A 12,925-nucleotide genomic window follows, 5' to 3' on the forward strand; every position below is an offset into this window, starting at 1 on the left:
GCCAGCGACTGCAATGTCACGCGCGATTGCGGGTACGAGAGCCAGAACGGGGATGTGTGTGTGTAAACATTCCCCATTCTGTCAGGAGAGGAGAGACAGATTGTCTGTTCCTAGTAATTACGAACAGCGATATGTCTCCTCCTCTAGTCAGTCCCATCCCCCCCACAGTAAGAAACACACTGAGGGAACACATTTAACCCCTTGATCGCCCCCTAGTGTTAACCCCTTTCCTACCAGTGACATTTACACAGCAATCAGTGCATTTTTATAGCACTGATCTCTGTATAAATGTCAATGGTCCCAAAAACGGTTAAAAAGCACCCGATCTGCCTGCCGCAATGTCGCAGTCCTGCTAAAAATCGCAGATCGCCGCCATTACTAGTAAAAAAAATAATAAAAATGCCATAAATCTATTCCCTATTTTGTAGACGCTATAACTTTTGCGCAAACCAATCAATATACGCTTATTGTGATTTTTTTTACCAAAAATATGTAGAAGAATACATATCGGCCTAAAGTGATGAAGAAATTTATTTTTTTTCAAACTTTTGGGGGATATTTATTATAGCAAAAAGTGTAAAATATTGTTTTTTTTTTTCAAAATTGTCGCTCTTTTTTTGTTTATAGCGCAAAAAATAAAAACCGCAGAGATGATCAAACACCACCAAAAGAAAGCTCTATTTGTGGGGAAAAAAGGACGTCAATTTTGTTTGGGTAATATGAATGTACTAATGCGAAAACCAGAATAACCAACACTGGTGAGTACCTGCCAACATGAAATATGTTCCCACACAATGATAATTAAAAGTAAATAGATGTGGCGTTTGCTCAATATCCTAAAGTGCTAATGCAATATCATCAGGTGATAATAATATCCACATATGCAAAAAATATAATGATAAAATCATCTAAAACCAAATCAATAAAGTGCTAAGTGCAAAACATTTTCAGTGCCAAAAATAATCATAAGTAGTGTCACCAATCACAATGCAAAACAATATAATATAAAATCTCTATTGATAGTACAATGGTATTCAAATAAATTCAAGAATAATTCGGTGTTAATAAAGTTCAATATGAAAGTGCAATGATAACTTTTACTTAGAGTCCAATAAAGTGCTTAAAGCGTAGTTCCACCCAAAAATGGAACTTCTGCTGATCGGAATCCCCCCCCTGGTGTCACATTTGGCACCTTTCAGGGGGGAGGGGGAGCATTTAGCCGGATTAATCCAGGTATTTGCTCCCACTTCCGGGCATAGATCACCGCAGGCTCCGCGGTGATCTACGCCATGTCTGGCCCCTCCTCCGCCCCCTCCCCCGCTGTCTTCTGGTAGACACACAGGTCCCAAAAGACAACAGGGACCAAGGCTTCACTTCCTGATCCCCTTACCGAAGATGGCGGCGCCTCCACCCGAGAACCGCGGGACGGATTGGCTTCGGGTGAGGACATCGGGGGCACCCTGGACTAGTAAGTGTCCATATTTTAAAAGTCAGCAGCTGCAGTATTTGTAGCTGCTGACTTAAAAAAAAAAAATTTGGTGGAACTCCGCTATAATGCAAAAAAATCTTCAGTGCAAAAATAGTTCATAGATAGTGTCACCGATCACAGTGCAAAACAAAGTATCCGATTCTTAACGGGGATATAAACCTTTGTGTTTTTTCACCTTAATGCATCCTATGGTGGATGGTGGTGGTGGAAGCACTACTTAGGAATCGGATAGTTTGTTTTGCACTGTGATCACTGACACTATCTATGAACTATTTTTGCACTGAAGATTTTTTTGCATTAAAGTGGAGTTCCACCCATTTAAAAGTCAGCAGCTACAAAAAGTGCAGCTGCTGACTTTTAGACACTTACCTGTCCCACGGTCCAGTAATGCAGCACCCGGATGTGGATTCACAACTGGGCGGCAATCTTCTGGGATCTGTGACGTGTCCCAGAAGATTGCAGGGAGGGAGGGGGAAGAGGTGATCTTTGTTCTGGCGCCACAACACCAGGGGAGGAAGTGGGAGCTGGGTGCCTCTAAAAACAGGATACCCGCTCCTCCCCCAAACAAATGACATGCCAAATGTGGCATGTCAGGGGGTCACCAACACTTAAAGTGGAAGTTCCATTTTTGGGTGCAACTCTGCTTTAAGTACTTTATTGGTCTCTAATTATAAGTTATCATTGCACTTTCATATTGAACTTTATTAACACTGTATTTTTGAATTTATTTGAATACTATTGTACTATCAATAGAGATGTTATATTATATTGTTTTGCACTGTGATTTGTTACACTACTTATGATTATTTTTGGCACTAAATATTTTTTGCACTTTGTACTTTATTGATTTGATTTTATCATTATATTTTTTTGCATATGTGAATATTATTATCACCTGAGGATATTGCATTAGCACTTTAGGATATTGAGTAAGTGCCACATCTATTTACTTTTGTTTGGGTGCAGCGCTGCACGACCGCACAATTGTCAGCTAAAGGGACGCAGTGCCGTATCACAAAAATGACCTGGTCATTAAGGGGTAAATTCTTCCGGTCCTTAAGTGGTTAAAGTTATCTCATCATTGCAATACATACTGCTTGTTATTAAGGTCATTAATGGCAAAAGCTGCTTCTATGGGCATGTGTGGTGGAACTTTCCGCAATAATAATTCCAGCATTAGCGCCTTTTAGAAAGATGACCGTCCCCCCCACCCCACCCCAGGCAGCCTGGAACTTGCCCTTTACCAAGATGGTCTTACCTTTGCCATTTTGTTCCTCATTCAGATCTTTGTATACACCTCATTTCAGAGATATAAAGACTGAAAATACATGAAGATCCAAAAAATAAGCGCATCGTAACCATTTTCATCCATATTCATACTTGTCATGTATATCAAAAGGTAAAACAAATAAACAACCCAAACAGATTCCCTCAGATCCATATACATCTTAAGTTTAGCTGTGTCTAACTCTGAAGTCATAGGTCTCTATCACAGAAATGTTGTGATTTAAAGGCTTATATAATCTCCTTCCAGAAACTGAAAGTGAAGATCTGTCTGCAGGGCTGGCAAAAAAACTCCTGGAAATTACCCATTACACTCTGGGTGACATAGTTGGTCACGTTGAAAAAAAGTCCAGCAGGGGAAAAATATATTCCTTCCTGATCCCCCCAGGAGGCAATCGGAATATACTGGTGGTGTCATTTATTTACTAAATGAAATGAGGCTGTTCACTTTGCAAGGGAATGATACCTAATCATGTGCATATAAAATTCAAAACAGTATTTTTGTTTGCACATAGATGGATGATGGAAGTCAGCAGAGCTTCACTTCATTCACTAAGCTAAGTGAAAGTTCCCTTGCAACATGAACAGCCTATGTGCCTTTACTAAATAAACCTGTATTTTATGTAGTTTATTTAAATAGCATTATTCTTATAAAACTTACAATGTATTTTTTTGAATTTAATTATTCATTATGATTGTGTTTATGTGTCAAAAGTTGATCATCGGTGTAAATCTATACCCTGAGACAATATAAATGCAAATTTTTAATGTTTTCTTACCATTGCTATACTGTAATTTTTATGTTTTTACCTGGTGCTGTACTCTACTGATTTTCAATAACAAACACTGACTTTAAGCTGTTTTTGGGGCAACAAAAATTCCTCCTATGCAGTGTGGTTGCCCTCGTACTGTGAAGGTTAAATTCTTGTTAAAAATCTCCATGCGCCCCCCCCCTTTCCTCCCACACTCCTATAGCCACAAGTCCTATGACATCATCAAGTACAATGCAGTGTCCATAGCCCTGCATTGGGGGTGAGGACACCAAGGGGACAGTCCACCGCTGCTAGAGGAGGGGGGATTGGGTAAGTAAAAGTGCTTTCTCCAGTACCCGAGACCCAATCAAGCATCTAACCCTTACGGTGGGTAGGCTTTAAAACATTTGAGAAACTGTCGCTATCACATTCTCAGTAGGGATGAGCTCGATGTTCGCTCTTTCGACGAAGACCGAACATTATGTGGCATTCGAGGCAAATTAGAGTGCCGCGGAACGCCCCATAATACGCTGTGAGATCACAGTGCATTGCTGTATGATGATTGGTCAAAGCATGCACCTGACCTGCATGCTTTGGCCAATCCCAGCGCCCTCTGCTAGGAGAGCCATGATTGGCCAAAGGCAGGGCTCAGTGGGACTGACAACCCACACTATATAAGGCTGCCTGCACGGCGGCCCTGTGTAGTGTTGTTGGCGTAAACGGAGAGATAGCGTGATTTAGATTAAGCAGGCAGTGGCAGTGATATATATATATATATATATATATATATATATATATATATATATATATATATACAGTCAGTCTAGTATATATATATATATATATATATATATATATATATATACTCTGCATCCAGTGTAGCCTATATCTACTGTTCATTCCGTGGTGTACTATTTCTAATATACTTCAGGCGGTGTATTTACCGCTTCAGCCCCGGAAGATTTTACCCCCTTCCTGTCCAGAGAACTTTTTGCGATTCGGCACTGCTTCGCTTTTACTGACAATTGCGCGGTTGTGCGACGTTGCACCCAAACAAAATTGGACGTCCTTTTTTTCCCACAAATAGAGCTTTCTTTTTGTGGTATTTGATCACCTCTGTGATTTTTATTTTTTGCGCTATAAACAAAAAAAGAGCGAAATTTTGAAAAAAAGCAATATTTTTTACTTTTTGGTATAATAAATATCCCCCAAAAATATATTAAAAAAACCTATTTTTTTCCTCAGTTTAGGCCGATGTGTATTCTTCTACATATTTTTGGTAAAAAAATATATTGATTGGTTTGCGCAAAAGTTATAGCATCTACAAAATAGGAGATAGTTTTATGGCATTTTTATTATTATTCTTTTTTTATTAGTAATGGCGGCGATCTGCGATTTTTACCATTGTCATTTATACAATGATCAGTGCTATAAAATACTGTAAATGACACTGGCAGGGAAGGGGTTAAACTTTAGGGGGTGATCAAGGGGTTAAGTGTGTCCTAGGGAGTGATTCTAACTGTGGGGGGGTGGGCTTCCACTCACATGACAGCGATCACTGCTCCCGATGACAGGGAGCAGTGATCTCTGCCATGTCACAAGGCAGAACAGGGAAATGCCTTGTTTACATAGGCATCTCCCCGTTCTGCGGCTCCGTGACACAATCGCCGGGACACCGGCAGACATCGAGTCCACGGGTCCTGCGGGCATGGTCACGCTGTATGCTGCACGCGCGCGCCTGCTAGCCCCGCCAATTAAAGGGGACGTACAGGCATGCCCATTTGCCCACCGCTGCCATTGTGCCGACGTATATAGGCGTGCAGCGGTCGGCAAGTGGTTAATATATATACATATAAATATAAACAGTCTAATATATATATATATATATATATATGTATATATATATATACAGTGCATTCCGTGGTGTACTGTTTCTACTGCACTTCTGGTGGTGTACACAGTACCCAATACAGTGCAGCCATAGTGCAGTTGCTACTACTTTTCTGGTGGTGTACACAGCACACAATACAGTGCAGCCGTAGTGCAGTTGCTACTACTTTTCTGGTGGTGTATATACTACAATACAGTGTAGTGTGCTGTTGCAAAACAAAATATACATCATGTCTGGAAGGCACCAAGGAGAGGCAGACGCTCACAGGCCACTAAAGGAGGGCAAGCAGCCTCTGTGTCTACAGTCAACGGTGCTGGTCGTGGACATGATGCATCCTCTCTAGGTGGCTGTGGGGCACGCTTGTCCTTTTTTTCTGCTGCTGGTGCAGGGGCAGAAAAATCGGGCCTTTGGTGGTGGGTGGTGGTGCCACAACACTGTAACTCCTCACAGATACTCTTGTTGGGCACAGGAACAGGCTTTGCTGTGAAATATTAGATCAAAAATTGTAATGTTAAACAGGGACAGAAAAATTGGGCCTTAGGCAGTGGTAGAGATGTGAATGCCCGGAAAAAAAAAGGAAACATTTGGGAAAAAAAAACATTTTTTTTCTGTTTTTTTCCCGAAGGCTTTTTTTTTTTCCAAAAAATTGGTAAATTGAAAAAAGAAAAAAAAATGTGGAATATTTTATTTTAACGTGATGAATAAAATATTTTACGACAGGGTGTTCACCTTAAGTTTTTAGAAGTTCTAATTGTGATGACGGACAAAGAAGAGTAGCTGCAGAAGCAGAGACGGTTACTGACAATTTCAGCTCAGAAAATGATTCTGATTAAATGTCCATTGAAACTTAGTCCCACTCTCTTCTTAACACTTCCCCCATCTTCAATTCTTTTTATGAGAATGAGGTTTTTATTTTTATTTAACACTGTGGAGAGGAAATATGAAAAATTGTTACTTTTGGTTTTGAAAATTGTTTTGTGGAGGCTTTTTGGCTGTTCCACATAAACTAGTAAGCAGTTCAGGAGATTGTTGCTCCCTTTGCTACAAATAAATATTATAAAAAAATAAAGTCAAATTGTCCATAGTCATATTTTATGTTCCTAAAGTAACAGAATGACTTTCAATATTAAAAAGACAAAAAAGTGCTAATGTAGCATTTTTTTCAATTTTTCCGAAAATTTCTCTTTTTTTCCCCAGAAAAAACGGAAAAAAAAGTTTTTTTTTTCCGAGCTTCAGAATTTCTGGAAATTTTACATCTCTAGGCAGTGGTGGTGATGCCCTAAATCAAAAATATTGTTGGAAGCTAGCATCATCGAGATTGAGGAGGAATAGGATAGTCATTCAGCATAGGCAGTCTTCAAGGGATCCCACATCCATAGAAAAATCAATCACTTACATCAGCATCAGGTGCTTGATAGCTGCTGATCCAAGACTGATTCATTTTTATTAATGTGAGCCTATCAATGGAGTCTGTGGACAGGCGCACTCTATGATCCATTACAAACCCTCCAGCAGCACTGAATGTGCGTTCAGAAAGAACGCTGGATGCAGGACAGGCCAGTAGCTCAATTGCATATTGAGCAAGTTCTGGCCAGAGGTCCATCCTCAAGACCCAGTAACCCAGTGGATGCTCTGTTGGAAAGGTCTCCAAGTCTGCTCTTGCCCCTAGATATTCCTGCACCATGTAATGCAGATGCTGGCGATGGTTGCTTGAACCGATCAGACCTTGGCGCTGAGGACTAAAAAATTGTCTAAAGGCATTGGTCAGCCAGCCACCTTCTCCGCCGCTCTTTCTCTGACTGAACGAAGCCTCAGCAACACATTGTCCAGCACCAGGAAATTGTATCCTTCCAGGGTCTGGAAATGCATTGCACAAACGTTTCTTCAAGGCCTCCTGAAGATGATTCATCCTTTGTTCCCTCTGCGAAAGCAGGATGAGTTCTGCAACCTTACCCTTGTAACGTGGATCAAGAAAGGTTGCCAGCCAGTAATGATCCCTCTCCTTGATACCATGAATCCTAGGGTCCTTTTGCAGGCTTTGCAGAATCAGGGAGGCCATGCAGCATAAGTTTGCAGAGGCATTCGATTCTGAGTCCTCTGGGTCACTAAGGATCACATGATCCGTAACAACCTCCTCTAAGGCCACATACAACTCCTTGGGTTTCTGGGGACTGAAAACCATCCCTTGAAGACTGCTGCTGAGTGTTATCCTCCACGTCCATGCTGACACAATCCTCTTCCTCCTCTTCTTTCTGTGTGTTTGGCGGACCCGCAGGAATACTATCTGAATAAAGGGGGCCTTGAGAGGTACGGAAGTCCTCCTCTTCCTACTGCTGTTCTGCCTCAAGTGCCCTGTCCATTCGAATCGTGTGCTCCAACAGGAAGACTAGAGGGATAGTATCACTGATGCATGCATTGTCACTGCTCACCATCCTTGTGGCCTTCTCAAATGGTGACAGGACAGTGCATGCATCCTTGATCAGTAGCCACTGGCGTGGCGTAAAGAAGCCAAGCGCCCCCCTGTCCTGGTGCCATACTAACACAGTTACTCATTGATGGCCCTCTGCTGCGTGTGCAGCCGCTGCAGCATTGCTACCTGGTGGGCATGTCACAAATGAGGCGGTTGGTGGGCAGGTTGCATTCTCTTTGAATGTCAGCCAGCCGAGCACTGGCATTGTATGACCAGCGGAAATGACTACAGACTTTTCTGGCCTGCCTCAGGAGATCCTGTAAGCCTGGGTACCTGCTCAAAAGCCGCTGCACCACCAAATTCAGGACGTGTGGCAAACATGGAACATGGTTCAAGTGTCCCTGTCGGAGGATAGAGAGAAGGTTGGTGCCATTGTCGCATACAACCATTCCTGGCTGAAGCTGGCATGGCGTCAACCACCTCTGAGCCTGCCCCTGCAGAGCTGACAGAATCTCTGCCCCAGTGTGGCTCCTGTCCCCTAAGCAGACCAACTCAAGCACCGCATGGCATCTTTTTGCTTGTGTAGCCCCTTGAACACTTATGGAGCACCGCTGGTTCAGAGGACAAATCTGCAGAAGAGGCCATAGAGGAAAAAGAGGAGGCGGGGGAGGAGAGAGCTGTGGCAGAATCACCACTAGCATTTTGGAGGCGTGGTGGCGGAACAAGCTCCAACAATACTGAACCCTGTCCTGCATCCTTCCCAGCTGCCAGCAGAGTTACTCAGTGCGCCGTGAAGGAAGGGTAACGTCCCTGCCCAAGCCTGCTAGACCATGAGTCAGCGGTAATATGCACCTTACTGCTGACCGCCCTGTCCAACGGGGCCAAAACATTGCCTTCCACATGCCGGTAGAGAGCCGGAATGGCCTTCCGTGAAAAGAAATGGCGTTTTAGAACCTGCCACTGATGTACAGCACATTCTAGAAATTCACGAAAGGGGGCAGAGTCTACCAGCTGCAAAGGCAGCAGTTGCAGTGCTAGAAATTTGGCCAAGCTAGCATTCAGACGCTGAGCATGTGGATGGCTGGGACCAAATTTCTTTTTACAGTTTAGCAACTGGGGTAGGGAAATTTGCCTGCAAAATCAGATGGTGGTGTACTGATAGCAGATTGGCTTCAACTACTTGCGACACCTATTGCTATACCTTCATTCCTTTCAGTGCAGGTTTTTGAGAGGACTGGAGGTATAGTGGGGTTGGAGATCTCAGATGAGGAGCAAGGAGAAGTCTGCCTTTTTCTTTAATGTGGGTCTTTCAAGTGCTGTTGCCAACGGACTGCATGGGAGATCTTCATATGCCTGGTCAAGCATGTGGTGCCCAAGCGGCTGCTGTTCTGGCCACGCTTGATCCGTTTCAGACATAGGTTGCAAACAGCAACAGTGCGATATGCTGCACACATGTCAAAAAAGGCCCACACCAAGGAACTTTTCAAGATCAGCGTTGAGCTGTGCTGCCTCCTCCTCCTCTATTCTATCAGGCACCCAAGTAGAGTCAGTGACCTCATCATCCCCTCCCTCCTCGTCACTGGAGCAAACTTGGCAGTATGCTGCAGCTGGGGGAACATGACTGCCAGTTTGTTGTCCTTCTTGGGCACCCCCTCTCTCTAGGCTCATGTTACTCCCTTCCTCAACCTGGGAACCAACATCGGAGCCTTCAAATCACCATGCATCCTCCAGCAGCATGTACCCGACACTGTGGTCGAATAGTTTGGGGGACTCCTCTATGCATGATGGTGGGGCTATGGAAGAAGCGACTGTGGACAAGGAGCCGGTGCAATAGGCCGCTTTGGCAGCTACATTGGAAGGCAAACTACTCTGAGCCTGGGTGGCAGAGGATGAGGAGGATGAGGACGGCTTTGTTATCCACTCCACCAACTCTTCTGCATGTTCTGGCTCAATAACACGGCCAGCAGCAGAAAAAAAGGAAAAGTGTGCCCCACGGCCACCTGCAGAGGATGCACCATGTCCACGACCAGCACTGTTGACTGTAGACACAGAGGCTGCTTGCCCTCTTTTAGTGGCCTGTGTGCATCTGCTTCTCCTTGGTGGCCTTCCGGACATGATGTATATTTTAGTGTTTTGCAACACCACACTACACTGTATTGTGTACTGTGTATACCACCAGAAGTGTAGTAGCAACTGCACTACGGCTGCACTGTATTGTAATTACAATTTTTGATCTAATATTTCACAGCAGGGCCCGTTCCTGCGTCCACCAAGAGTAACTGTGTGGGCTTACAGTGTTGTGGCACCACCACCACCACCACCAGAGGTCCAATTTTTCTGTCCCTGTTTAACAGGGGCATGTAATTACAATTCTTGATCTAATATTTCACAGCAAGGCCCGTTCCTGCGCCACCAAGTTACTCCACCAAGAGTAACTGTGAGGGCTAAAAAAAAAATGGCGTGGGGGGTGCGGCGTTCCCCTTAATATCCATACCAGACCCAAAGAGCCTGGTAATGGGCTGGAGAGGGGAGAACCCATGCCATTTTTCTCAATGATTTTCATCTATATTGGTGGGATCCAACAATACATTACAGCCGCAAGCAGTGTTAAATTACTTACAGTATATTCCTTTTGAAATGTCATTTTGCTGTGGTATTGTTCTAAACACGGGAAAACTGCGGCACTTTACAGGCATACTATAGACACCCCCCCAGGAACGATATTTAAAGGAATATTTCATTTTTATTGTTTCACTTTAAGCATTCTTAAAATCACTGCTCCCGAAAAAATATACATATGCCCTGGGGCAGGACCCGGGTCCCCAAACACTATTTATGGCAATAACTTGCATATAAGCCTTTAAAATTAGCACTTTTGATTTTTCACATTTGTGTCCCATAGACTTTAACGGTTTTCGCATGAACTTTTTGCATGTTCGCATGTTCTGCTGCTGTGAATCGAACCGGGGGGGGGGGGGGGTGTGTGTGTGTGTGTGTTTGGTTCATCCCTACTGAGCACGGTGCATGATGTGTGTATCCCCCCCCCCATTGCCGCTGTCCATCTCCTGCAAGGGTGGGGGTGTGTGTTAGTTTGCCACCCCACCCAAAGTATTGAGCACCCCCCGCCACTCCATTTACTTATATGTAGCTTTGAGAATACTGATCGGATAAGGTTAACAGATATGTCTAATCAATCTTTCGCTCCTTGAGATTGCATCTCTTATGCCTGTATATACAAGATTTTTATCTGTGCATAATGTACAACTATCATTCTAAAAATGCTATTGTTGGCTTTGTTTGGATGTCAAGAATGGTGGTGTCCATACATCTCTCTTTACAGATGTACTTTAATTCATATTCAATTAGCTACATAAAAAAATTGAATTATAGGGTTGATGTACTAAAGGCAAATAGACAGTGCAATTGCCCTCATTTTCCCTGTGAGCTTTGTGAATGCGGAGAGTGGAGAAGCTCTGCTAATTTCCATCATCCAATCATGTGCAAACAAAAATGCTTTTTTTTTAACATTTTCCTTGCACATGATTGAGTATTCTTTACAAAGCAACGCTGCACCACATTCACTAAGCGAGGCCTCCAATATAGCCTGCAGATATCAATGCACTTTCACCACAGGGTAAAATTCTACGCATTAGTAATCGGCTGCATGTGGGGTTGTTAAAGCGGTTGTGTACCCTGCTTTGTTATTTTTATCTATAATTAAGCCTATAATAAGGCTTACCTGTAGGTAAAATGAATATCTCCTAAACGTGTTCAAGAAATATTCACCCTGCGTGCAGCCGCTGATGTCAGCGGCGCATGCGCTCTGAAGGTCCGGCATATCATGCCGGAACTTCAGAGCTTCTTGCCGGAACTGAGGGCTCTCTCGTGTATGCGCGGGAGTGAAGTCATCGTGGCTCCGGCCACTCACAGCCCGCAAACCCGGAAGAAACGCCAGGGCAACATGTCAGCCCCCTCAGTGGTGATCAGGTGCCGCTGTGGGGGCTTTGTTCTAAGGTATTTCATAATGTGCTTTAAGTTTGTTAAGTTTGTTAATTTTGATATACCACTGACTACTACAACCCCAAGCCCTGTAAGGTTGTCAGCTTTGGGGGATGAGAAATGAAAGCAGCATGTTACATAGTTTGTAAGGTTGAGTAAAGACACCGGTCCATCAAGTTCTACCTGTATGTGTGTGTTTATGTCACTACTAATTACCATATCCATGTGCACTGTCATAAGATACACATCTAAAAGTTTCTTAATTTATTTACACTCCTTGTGGATGCCACCAACAGTGGAAGGTAGTCAGGGAAATCTCTCTAATGCCGCGTACACACGGTCGGACTTTTCAGCCACAAAAGTCCGACAGCCTGTCCGACATACTTCCGGCGTACCTTCGGCGGACTTGCGGCAGACTTTCTAACGAACGGACTTGCCTACACACGACCACACAAAAGTACGACAGCCTAGTACGCGGTGACGTACACCAAGTCCGACGAGACTATAAAACGGAAGTTCAATAGCCCGTACGACACCCTTTGGGCTCCTTCTGCTAATCTCGTGTTTATCTCGTGTTAGTAGAAGTTTGGTGAGAGACGATTCGCGCTTGTGAGACTCGTATTTTTCAGTTCGTTTTAACTGTTGTTCAGTCTGTGCTTGTGAGGTTTGTATCTGCTTTTCAGTGCGTTTGGTCAGTTGGCATTGAGAAATCTTTGTTTTATTGTCCGCTCGTTCCTGATTTTCAGGTCGCTCTTCACAGGCCTTGCTGTTCTTCAGTGCGTTCTGTTTAGTGCGTTCTGACCAGCCGACCGTTTTGAAACCATGTTACCTGTACGTACTCGTCGTCGAGCTCGTGCATTGTATGTGTTTGGTGCTGTAGTTTATTCTTCAGACCAAGACCAGTCCATGAACAGGGCGAGGAGGAGTTCATGGACCAAGAATTGGTTGCTCCAGCGTGACCAGTTCTGTCACATGCCTTTGCTCCGTGAGATCCGTGAGAATAATCCTGAGGATTTCAGGAACTTTCTCCGGATGACGGACCCCGTTTTTGACCGTTTGTTGGCTTTGCTGACCCCCTATATCAGCAGGCAGGATACCTG

At 43.8% G+C, this 12,925-nt stretch overlaps 1 long non-coding RNA gene across 4 annotated transcripts in view; it reads right to left on the reverse strand.

The window, feature by feature from the left end:
- LOC141108493 (uncharacterized) overlaps nt 1-12,925 on the reverse strand; it is a 67,635-nt gene that overhangs the window by 17,919 nt on the left and 36,791 nt on the right. For all 4 annotated transcript variants that reach the window (XR_012236079.1, XR_012236077.1, XR_012236078.1 and 1 more), the window contains exon 3: nt 2,748-2,807. This is a non-coding gene — a long non-coding RNA (uncharacterized lncRNA). The remainder of the gene's footprint in view (nt 1-2,747; nt 2,808-12,925) is intronic.

Source organism: Aquarana catesbeiana, linkage group LG09 (genome assembly GCF_042186555.1).
Source record: "Aquarana catesbeiana isolate 2022-GZ linkage group LG09, ASM4218655v1, whole genome shotgun sequence".
Taxonomy (NCBI): Eukaryota; Metazoa; Chordata; class Amphibia; order Anura; family Ranidae; genus Aquarana; species Aquarana catesbeiana.